This window comes from Terrapene carolina, unplaced genomic scaffold (genome assembly GCF_002925995.2).
Source record: "Terrapene carolina triunguis isolate 2854851 unplaced genomic scaffold, T_m_triunguis-2.0 Scaffold42, whole genome shotgun sequence".
NCBI classification, from domain to species: domain Eukaryota; kingdom Metazoa; phylum Chordata; order Testudines; family Emydidae; genus Terrapene; species Terrapene triunguis.
Genome location: NW_020664393.1, coordinates 72,701,185 through 72,712,282, shown reverse-complemented (window position 1 = coordinate 72,712,282; position 11,098 = coordinate 72,701,185).

Genomic DNA, 11,098 nt, shown 5'->3' with positions numbered 1-11,098 from the left:
ACTTTACAGGGTAATCAAACTTAAAGAGCTCAGAGGACCCCCCTCTGTCTTAGGTTCAAAGTACAGCAAACAAAGATAAACACTCTAGTAAAAGGTACATTTACAAGTTGAGAAAACATAGTAAAACTAAGACGCCTTGCCTGGCTTTTTACTTACAAGTTTGAAATATGAGAGACTTGTTTAGAAAGATGTGGAGAACCTGGATTGATGTCTGGTCCCTCTCAGTCCCAAGAGCGAACAACCCCTTAAACAAAGAGCACAAACAAAAGCCTTCCCCCCACCCCCAGATTTGAAAGTATCTTGTCTCCTTATTGGTCCTTTGGGTCAGGTGTCAGCCAGGTTACCTGAGCTTCTTAACCCTTTACAAGTAAAAGGATTTTGGAGTCTCTGACCAGGAGGGATTTTATAGTACTGTAACAGGAGAGCTGTTACCCTTCCCTTTATAGTTATGACAGGCTGTGATTGGATGAGCAAGACTGTGTGGAGTTTTGTTTAAGGTGCCCTGAAGAAGAAGAAAATAAGTGCAGGGCACTGCGGAGGCACCCTTGCCAAGAGGGGGCGCTTGGGTGGTGGCCACCACGTTACAAGTACAAGCAGAGAGACATGGGCTGTGCCCTGGAGTTAACAGTCTAACTGAAGGTGCTATGAGTGGTGATTACAAGGCAGTAGGGAGGGGATAGAGGTAGGTGTGGGAGGAGGTGGCACTGGTGACAGAGTTAAAGAGATGATGAAGGTTAAAATGCAGGCAGTATTGCCTAATGATTACAGCAGGAAACAGAGAATTTGACACTACAGTGATAAGCAAGGTATAAATGCTTAAGTAGGTAGAATGAGAGAAATCGGGATTCTTGGGATCTGGTCCCTGCTGTGTCACTGACTTTCACGATCAAGCCTCAATACAGCAGCAGAGCAGGCAGTGCAACGAAAAGGGCACTTTGGTTTTGGGTGCTCCTACCTAGGGATACAATTTTCAGCACCTGAAAATTCTAGACACATCCCCAACGACTTGTCATCTGTGACATTCTAGAAACCCCAAATAAGCACTTGTGTGCTGAATACATGATTGTTCTCTGCAATACAGATGCAGTGGATAATGGTTATACAAGCTACATTCTTTGACTGGAAGCATAAACATGTGCTTAAGGGAGACAAGTCTGACAGTCTAGAGACCTAATCTTCCTATTAGCAGCCTTCGATGTCTATTACCCTGTCTCACTACATTTCCTTTTGTGTCATAGCTCGGATAGCTTTTGCAACAGAACAAACAGACGTGCCCTGAGATTTGCATAAAGATCATTCTTGATATTAAAAAAATGTTTCAAGATGTCGCTGGCACAGGGATGATTTGCTCATACATTAGGAATTCCAGTTATAACCAGCCCCTTCTCACAACCAATTGTTAAAAGCTTCTAGTCTTCCATTGTTTACACATTGCCCAGCTCAGTGTGTTACATGAAGGAGCTGAATTACAGGTCAAGATTTATATTTAAGTGAATTGTGCTCTCTGGAAAATCGAGAGTATCTCAGAGATCACAGGCCTGGAGCAAGAGGGAGCAGGGAAGACATCAGTGGAGTCATGATGGCCCCCCACAAATGGAGTTGTAAGTAGACAAAGTGAATAATTTACCAGTCCCATGTCTGGTCCTTAATCTCTTCTCCTTTTATGTATACAGGGCTGTATGTGTCAATGACACTTTATGAACACATGAATGACATAGCAAAGCTGGCTTCATGAGTGGAACTCTATGGAAAGCAATGGAGTTGCATTGCCCGGACCGAATTTGGCCCATCAACTTTGCCTGAGAAGCCATTGTAACACATTCATAAACTGTGTGTTGTGTCTCTTTCTAGTGGCGGGTCCACTAGAGGACAATGACCTACTACTGCTACCATCTAATGGAGATATACCTTTAAGACAAGAGATTTGTGCTTTGGTGCTGAAGGTCCCAAGTTGAAACCACTGGCAAGCCACACATTGGATCATTACAACTACAATATATAACTCAGGCAGACAAATATGAGAAGGCAGAAGAGAGCACAGACAGAAGATGTCAAGGAAATAATGTTAATACTGGATGCTTTTGCAAGAGATGCTTGTTTTAAAGGGGCAATTGCTAAGAAAAGGGGGATGCTTGGTGGGCAGGTTGCTGAAAGCACAGTGGGGCTGCATAAAAGCAGGCACAAAGCCGGAGAGTGGGAGAAGGAAATTGTTGAGAAGATACAGAGTAGAGTAAGAAGGAGGAGGGAAGAGTAGGAGGAAATGAAAGTCATGGGAGTTTGGCACGCAGAAGTACTTCAGAACCAAGGTTCACAACAGTCTTCTCTTCCATTGGAGGAGATCAGACTCCTGATAACCGAGGCCTTCCACTTACCACTTTGGTCCACATTGTTGTGACATAAGCAATGAACTTTAAAAAAAAAAAAACTGTGGATGCAAATGTTTAGCAATGAGTGTGATTAGCCATTGGACCCGATCACCGAGGGATGTGATATATTCTCCATCACTTACAGTTTTTGTATCAAGACTGGATGTGTTTCTAAAAGATACACTCTAGTTCAACAATTTGTTGTGGGCTAGACGCAGGAATCACTGGGTGAAATTCTACAACCCTGGATTATGCAAGAGAGTAGACTAGATGATCAGAATAGACTTTTCTGGCCTTAAAAAAAACCTACCAATCTATTATCTTAATGGGAGCATACTTTGGAACAGCAATCTTCCATTTGAAATATAGACTTACCTCCTTCACCACCAGGGATCGGTTCTCGGCCCTACACTATTTAACCTTTCTATCAGTGACGCGGATGGAAGCATAAAATCGTCACTGATAAAGTTTGCAAATGACACAAAGATTGGGGGAGTGGTAAATAATGAGGAGGACAGGCCACTGGTTCAGAGTGATCTGGATTTCTTTGTAAGCTGGGTGCAAGCAAACAATATATGGCCAAATGTAAACTCATATCTGGGAACAAAGAACACAGGCCATATTTACACAATGGAGAACTCTCTCCTGGGAAGCAGTGACTCTGAAAAAGATTTTGGGGTCGTGGTGACTAATCAGCTGAATATGAGCTCCCAGTGTGACACTGTGGCCAAAAAGGCGAATGTGATCTTTGGATGAATAAATACAGGAATACAGAGTAGAAGTAAAGAAGTTATATTACATACGTATTTGACACCGGTGTGACTGTTACTGGAATACTGTGTCCAGCCTGGTGTCTACAATTCTAGGGGGACGTTGATAAATTGAAGCGGGTTCAGAGAAGAGCCAAGAGAATGATGGAAGGATTGAAAACTATGTCTTATAATGAAAATTGTAACAGTGAGGGTAATAAACCACTGGAACAATTTACCAAGGGTTGTGGTGGATTCTCCATCACTGGCAATGTTTAAATAAAGATGGGATGTTTTCCTAAAAGATCTGCTCTAGTTCAAACAGGAATTATTTTGGTGGAAGTTCTATGGACAGTGTCATAAATGATGTCAGATTAGATTATCATAATAGTCCCTTCTGGCCATGGAATCAATAAATCTATGAAATCAGGCAGCTTCCTTCTGAGTTCAACTGCCAAGACCCAGATCTGGCACAGCCTGGAGCAATCCAGATTGCCAATTGCAGAGAAAGTCCTGCTCAGTCTCAGATTGGAGCATGCTCAGTGAGAACGGAATTTTCAGGGAATGTAGCTGCTAAAATCTAAGTCTCTGAGTATGTGCAGACTGTGATCATGCTCAAAAATTTATAATTTGGCCTAATTTTGATGGATTTTCGCCATCATGGCAAAAGACACATCCATGATACCAAGGCAACCCCTTACCAAATTTCAAGTCCCTGCTCTGAAGCATGGGGCCGCTAGACCTGTTCAACTAAAAGATTGCTAGAATTTTTTAATATGGAAAAACAATGTACTAATTCACTAGCCTCATTCTTGGAAATGGCTGAACTATTTTGGTGGAAAGCTTAACAACAAATTGGCCTAAGGCAAGCACTCACCATGGAAAATTCAGCCCAAATGGCTAAAGTTTGGCAAAGTTATAAGCAATTGAAAACAGGGTCTTATAATGGGAAGCATCAGGCAACTTTATTAAGCAGCTTTCAGTCCTGGCTCCAGTGATGATGTTACCAGACTAGAAATCTCATACACTTTTCTTAATCCTCCTTCATGAAGAAGTGTAGTAGCATAATCCATCTGGCATGTAAACGTAATGTAAGATTATGCTTTGTTTGAAGGCCTCTAACTATGCCAATGCACAATAGAGCTGAGTGAATAATTAAAAACAAAACAAAAACCAAAGTGAAATGATTTTTTCTGTTTAATTTTTAGGTGGTTTCCCTCCTGTTTTGTTTTGTTAAAATAAATATAGTTAAATTTCTAAACAAAATATTTTGAAACAAAAAGTTGAAACACTTGGTTTCAAAGTGGCCAAAAATATATTTTTCAGCAAATGCTCCAAAAATGCATTTTTTCAGCTAATTTATTTGCCCAAAATATGTCATTCAGCTCTACTACATAATGAGATGAGTTAAGAATAGGGTTTACTGCAAGTCTGATTAAAGGAAGAAGTGTAATTTGCTTGTCAGTAATTGACCTGACATCACATATTTCGTTACACTGTATGGTTCAATGATAAGTATTAGATATGGTGGCTTCCACATTATTATTATTATTAATTTATTATTGCTGAGAGGACAATGCAATTTTTCCCCATTAAATGAATATTTTTCAATGAATTGGCTTCAGCTGCCATTTGTACATTCCAGTGACTGGGACTCTCAGACACAAGTGGACCAGGAAAGTGAATTTCAAGGGTGAATGGAAGAGTATTCACAGGAATAGAATTTTAAATTCACGCCTACCGGCATTTGTGCTGGAAGTGCTTGCTGTATTCTTTCAAGGAAGGTAACAGAAATAATGCCAAGTGCCTATCTGACTAACACATCTAAGTAACACTGCTCAACTGCTGTTATTCACAAACTATCAGTGGTCAAAAAAATTCATAATATCTGTCGAAGAAAATCCACTGTAGTAAACTGCAATTGGCTCAAAGATATTCCTTGAGCAAGAAAAGAGGTTATACTTGAATAAATTATTTGTGGTGAATTATTCACTTAGCTCTAGTTATTATAATTAAATTATGGTTTAATATGTAACATTCATGAGAAATTCCTCTATTCTGTATTTACTCATCATTTCATTTATCATGACTGAAAGCACTGATTACATATATACATTAGCTGAAGGTTTTCCACTGAGTTGCTGCAAAAAAAAGGCAAAATGTTTGCTGAGAGATTGAATCAGGAAACAGATACTTCCGAATTAATGAACAGGCAGAGTGGTTGGGATGGTGCATAAATCCAGAAGTATTTTAAGTAGTGATGAATTTTCACTGCTTTTCCAAGTGAACCATATTGTTTAGAGTCTTTTGATTTGTGACTAAGAAGTAAACAGGGGTGTTGTAAATAAATCCTTCCCTTGAGCAGCTGAATTTATGAGTTTTATGGTGTGGTCCTTGCTTGAGCATTCATATGAAAACACACCTTGGTTAACTGGCTGCATCTCACAGTGTCAGAGTATGTGCGCTGGCACAATGGTGACATGACGAAAATACCATATCACATGGCTACTGAGGCTCACTGCATGCAGTCAACTGTGGGAGCAGCAGAGCAATTGGGACAATGGCCATGAAAGATCAGAGCAACAGCATATGGAGGGACAGAGATGTGAGATGCAGGAAACTGGAGGTCAAAATTTGATTACATCTCTGGAAAAAGGTTGTCAGGTCCTCCTGTCCCAGAGAAGGAAACCCTGGAGAAAGGGGAACTCCTCACACACACACACATCAGAGAAAATCCCTGCTTCAGCACCATCAACTCTATACCCAAACCTTAGCATCTGAGTGCTCAAGTCATTGCAAGGTGAGGAATGGCATACTTCATACAACTGTGCAGTTTCAGTTCACAAGAGCTCATGCAAATCTTTTCTTCTGCTTTGGTTTGTGTGGCCTTATCCCCCTCTGAGTTCTGGTTTCCTATGAACTCAATAACTCAAAGTGAAACCCAGCCAAAACCAATGTGTTTTGCCTGGTTTCAGGTTGAAATCACTGGGTTTCACAGGGTGTTCATCTGTAACCATAAACTGACCCAGGTACACTCAAAGCTTTGCCCAAGAGTGTGAAAAACTAGCAAACTTTTCAGCATAACTGGCCCAAAACGTTGGGATTGTCACAAAACCCCAAACCAGCCATCAGTGATTATACTGCAAAGATCTCTCGCAGCTCTCACCAAAGGAGGGCTATTCTAAAGGCCTCCTCTTACTTGTGCTCAGGGTGCCAGATGAGAACATCTGGGAGGATTGCCAGGCGTTCAGCCCCACAACACTCCAACAGTGGCCAGCACCAGCTGCTTCAGGGGAAGGTGCAAGAAACTTGGTAAATAGCCAGTTTGGGGATAACCTTCCACCCGTAGCATTTAGTTGGGTTATGCCCTGAAGCCGGATGGTTTATATCCCTTCCCAAACACTTGCTTATTTTTAAAGTGCTTATTTGGGCATTCTTGTTCTCCCTATAAATGTCAAACCCTGCTAAGCTCTTGGCCTCACTGATATTCTGTGCCAGTGAGTTCCAAAGGCTAACTGTGAACTGTGTGGAGAAAGAATGTCCTTCGACCAGGTTTGAGTTACAATGCTGACATTGCTTTTATAAATGATTATTATTGCTTGGTTTCTCTCTTTAACGTTCCGCCCAATTATTGCATTGCTGTTCCAGGTCACAGCCATGGGGGTGATGGCCCCTGCCCAAGTAGGATGTCTGGCAAGCCAAATGCAGGTGTGCCCTGGAAAATTGCTATCCCTGGTTTATGGACTATCCCTGATTTATGGACTTGAAGGAAAGAGCAAAGTGGTAATGATTACCGCTCCAGGACCGACTTCACCTCCCAAGGACTTTATTCACCAGCATTCTCTCTTTCTATTTTAAGTATGATTTTGGCCATGATGTCCCTGAATGGAAAGCACTGCACATTACAGGGTTTTTCACAGTCAAATGTGCTTCCTCTAGTGCTGAGTGCCTTCTGAGCAGCCAGCTTCAGTGGGAATTGAGGGCACGTAGCAACTCTCATGAGATGCTCAGGATCTTGCAGATTTAGGACCACCACTCTTGTCTTCATCTTTTCAGTCGACACACTACAAAATACACCAGGTTGTGCGGTTGGCTTCGTGAAAGGTCATTCCAGCCAGAAGCAGAGGGCCATGTATTACCCGAGAAAATATGCTTTCATTCCATTTCCTGCCCAATTTGGAGGTTCCTGAAGTTCAGCTACGGTTAAGAGGTATATCTGAACTCCTGGATTTTTATCCAAATTACAGATCCCTGACTTGGGAAGAACTGTGCTGCAGGGGACTTGGAGCAGGGTTGCAGTGAGAGTTTATATTGACCCCCCTCTTAGCATAGTATCTGAGTATTTCACAATCTTTCTATGTATTTTTTCCTCACAACACCCCCATGAGGTAGGCAAGTGCTTCTATCTTCATTTTGCCAATGGGGAAATGCAGCACAGACAACTGACTTGTCCAAGGTCATGTAGGAAGACTGTGGCAGAACAGGGAACTGAACACAGGTCTCCTAAGTCCACGGCTATCACCCTACTCGCTGGACTATCCTTATTCTCACTCCTTGTCGTAGGCTGGTAGAGGATGTGGACCAGAAACTGTGGAACATTTTCAAAAAATAATTGCTTGTAACCTGTACATGTGGGGATCTGTCCATTCACAGTGGCTGGTCCACATAAGAGTCTACTATAGCTGGCAGATAATGGAGTTTCTCCTTTAGTTCAAATAGTTGAGATTAGTGTCTTTAGTGCTGTAGGTTGCAGGTTCAAACAGCACTGATAGCTCAAGTGGGGTGGATTACATATAAATTTGCGGTCATTTAGTTAATTTACTCTCTAGATTTATTGTCTCAGTGTGAGCATTTTATATCCCCACCCATACATCAAAATGAATTTTCTACCGCAGACAATTACAGTAAAACTAGTAACTGAAAGCCCATGCTGTCGCAAAGGTCTGGCAGTTGGGCCAAGTAATCCGCCATCTGTGCAGTCTCCCTTATACAAGCAATGAAACTGTTGCATGCAAATTAGCTGTAGAGTAAGAGTGGTGATTGGTTGACTTACCTCTGATATCACAGTGGGCTAGGACTCTTGGCATGGCATAGATACATGGCTTTCTGTAGCTGTACACTGCACAGTGTAATTCATAAAGTCAAATGGCTGAGAGCCACTGGATGATAGACAATCCAGTGATGATTGAACCTAATGATATACTAAATGAAAAGGGTTCTCGGTGATACTTGTAGCTGTTTCCATCACTTCACACTGACTCAGCTGATATTTTAGGCTTCAGAATGACACAGAGACAGAGTGACAATCCTGAAATTTTATTCTAGCTATCCAAGCCTCTATGGTGTTCTTCCCCTCCAAATTTGACATTTCCAACATATTCTAATAATTTTACAATTTGAATTTTTATCCCTAATCATGGGATAAAACTATTACCACAATTATGTACACGGATTTTGGAGAGACTTGAAAATTCATCTTTAATCCGAAATTCTGTTGAAATCTTAACTATGGAGCGACCAATGCTTACTGCATAATATCAGACTCCTACAGACAAGCAGCTCTGCTGGGCAGGAGCATCGCTACATGACACACTGTGAAGTGACTAGCATTAAAAGATGGCATGAAACCTATATTATAGGGAGGAAAAGGTGATGTTTAAACTGTGAATTTTAATTCTACGACAATTAGTAATAATGCACTCTCTCACACACACACACACACACCAGAAAAGGGAAAGCCAGAGATGCCTACCACAGAAAAGTCAACCACAAGTTTAGGATCCAAGATGAAGTACCAATCTTATTCTTTAGCTCTATGTGGTTGCAGATAACGCTCTTATTTCTGAAAGCTGACAGCTTGGGATAGATGACTGTTTAAACTGATTAGATATGCCTCCGCCACAGACTATGCTACAAAAGATGAAAGCCCTTTTCAGATGCATGCCAGTGGTACCCAACTAAAGGAATAAAAGCTGGCCTTTAAACAAACAACATATTCTTGGACATATATCTTAAGACTGCTTCAAAGTGAAAGGTCTTACAACTGCCAGTGCTTGTTTTGTTGCTTAAAGAGTTTAAAGCAACATGTAACTTTAGCCCAGACCTTTATAACATTCTTATGACTCAAAAGAAGATCTTTTATGGCAAGCTAAAGGAGGGAAAGCGCTCTCAGGGAGGCCAGAAGAAACGTTTCCAGAACTCCCTCAAGTTATCCTTGGGGCATTTCTGCATTGACCCAGAGTTTTAGGAAGATCTCGTCATGATAATTCTACCTGGTGAAGCCTCATCCATACTGGAGCTATAGTCTACGAGCAGAGGAGAACTATATAGGCAGAGCAGAAGCGCCAGTAGCATAAATCTTGCAACAGCGGCAGGTCCACTGTTAATCAAGTAATCCATAGAGGCATCTCTTGGTCAGCATGCTACAGAGTTCAAAGCTCAAATTGGCCGGATAAGCCACTCACGTGTTCACAGAAACCAAATCAACTAGTGATGTCATGGGCATGTTCGAACTCGAAGGATGAACAACATGACTTTAAATAAAATAAAAAAAAGAAAGAGACCAACAAATGTTGCAGTTAAGAATGTGATTTCCTGAACCCACATAAATGCACTGCAAGAGACCCCTACACCAAGTCAAACATACTGATCTGTGAGAAAAGTAGGAAGGGTTTCAGCAAATGGTTGTACATGAAGCACACACAGGTATGAAGAGCCACATAATTTTCCTAAGTGCAAAATGAAGAATTCACAGTGAAACAGGACACGACCTTTCTTTGCATTCCACACCTAGGTCTCCCACTCTGCTATTTTACTTTGAGACAAAGGAAGTACCGCCTTCCATTTGAATGCATTCCAAAAAGGCTGGGGACTAATGAGCTGCAGACATCCCCACCAGATTTCTGACCAGGACTTTGGAATAACCAAAGAAAGGAAAGGCCCCTCCAACTCGGAGATCTCACCTTGGTTTGAACATTGGCCTGCTAAACCCTGGGTTGTGAGTTCAATCCTTGAGGGGGCCACTCAGGGATCTGGGGCAAAATCAGTACTTGGTCCTGCTAGTCAAGGCAGGGGGCTAGACTCAATGACCTTTTGGGGTCCCTTCCAGTTCTAGGAGATAGGTATATCTCCACATATTTATGTTTTATCTTCACCTGCTGTTTTGAAGGGAAGGGGGCTAAGAAAGCCAAAGGTTCAGTCCCATGATCCACAGCAATCGCACGGAGCCCGTAGCGATAGAAGAATCGGTATTAAGGACCTGCTTCAGCAAAGCACTTATGCACATGCCTGATTTTATACAACATAAAACAGTACTTTTTAGTTTAGAAGGTAAAAGGGAGGAAAAGCTTTCTGAGCGATAAAGCACTGCAGAAAACAAATGTCAACACTGCAGGAATCAGCCTCCCAGAACTGATCAGGCGTATGTTTATACACTGTACCAGTGCTTATATACCCTCCCTCTCCCCCCCGGAACACACACATACTGACAACCTTGCAGCCCAAACCCAGCTCAAGATCAGTTCCTATTGCTATCTAACGCATACTGTTAAAGAGAGACTCTTCTGTTTCCTGTTTCTCATATAGCAATGACATCACTGGTTAATAACTCAAAGAACAGTAACCATACTTCAAAGCATCATTGGTCTTTCTCATTAGGATTCTATAGGATTTGATTTTCCGCAACTCCAGCCCTGCCAAAGCCATGTTAAAAATAGGCTTGGTAATACTTTTCACATTTGTAGGCTGTCATGAACAGTTAACAGGAAACAAGTCATTCAAATGCACATAACTTTATAATTAAGGCAGCTCACTTTATAAACCCCATTTTTCACAGAAACTGTGACTTTTAATAAAGCGAAGTAGAGCTGTGGGGGGACTCTGTGGTTTCTGTCTGCAGGCTTTGTGTGAACATTTTCATTCCTGATCCCTCAGCACATACAGACCACGGTCATCACTCAGAGTATTTATTTCCTCTTTAAGAGG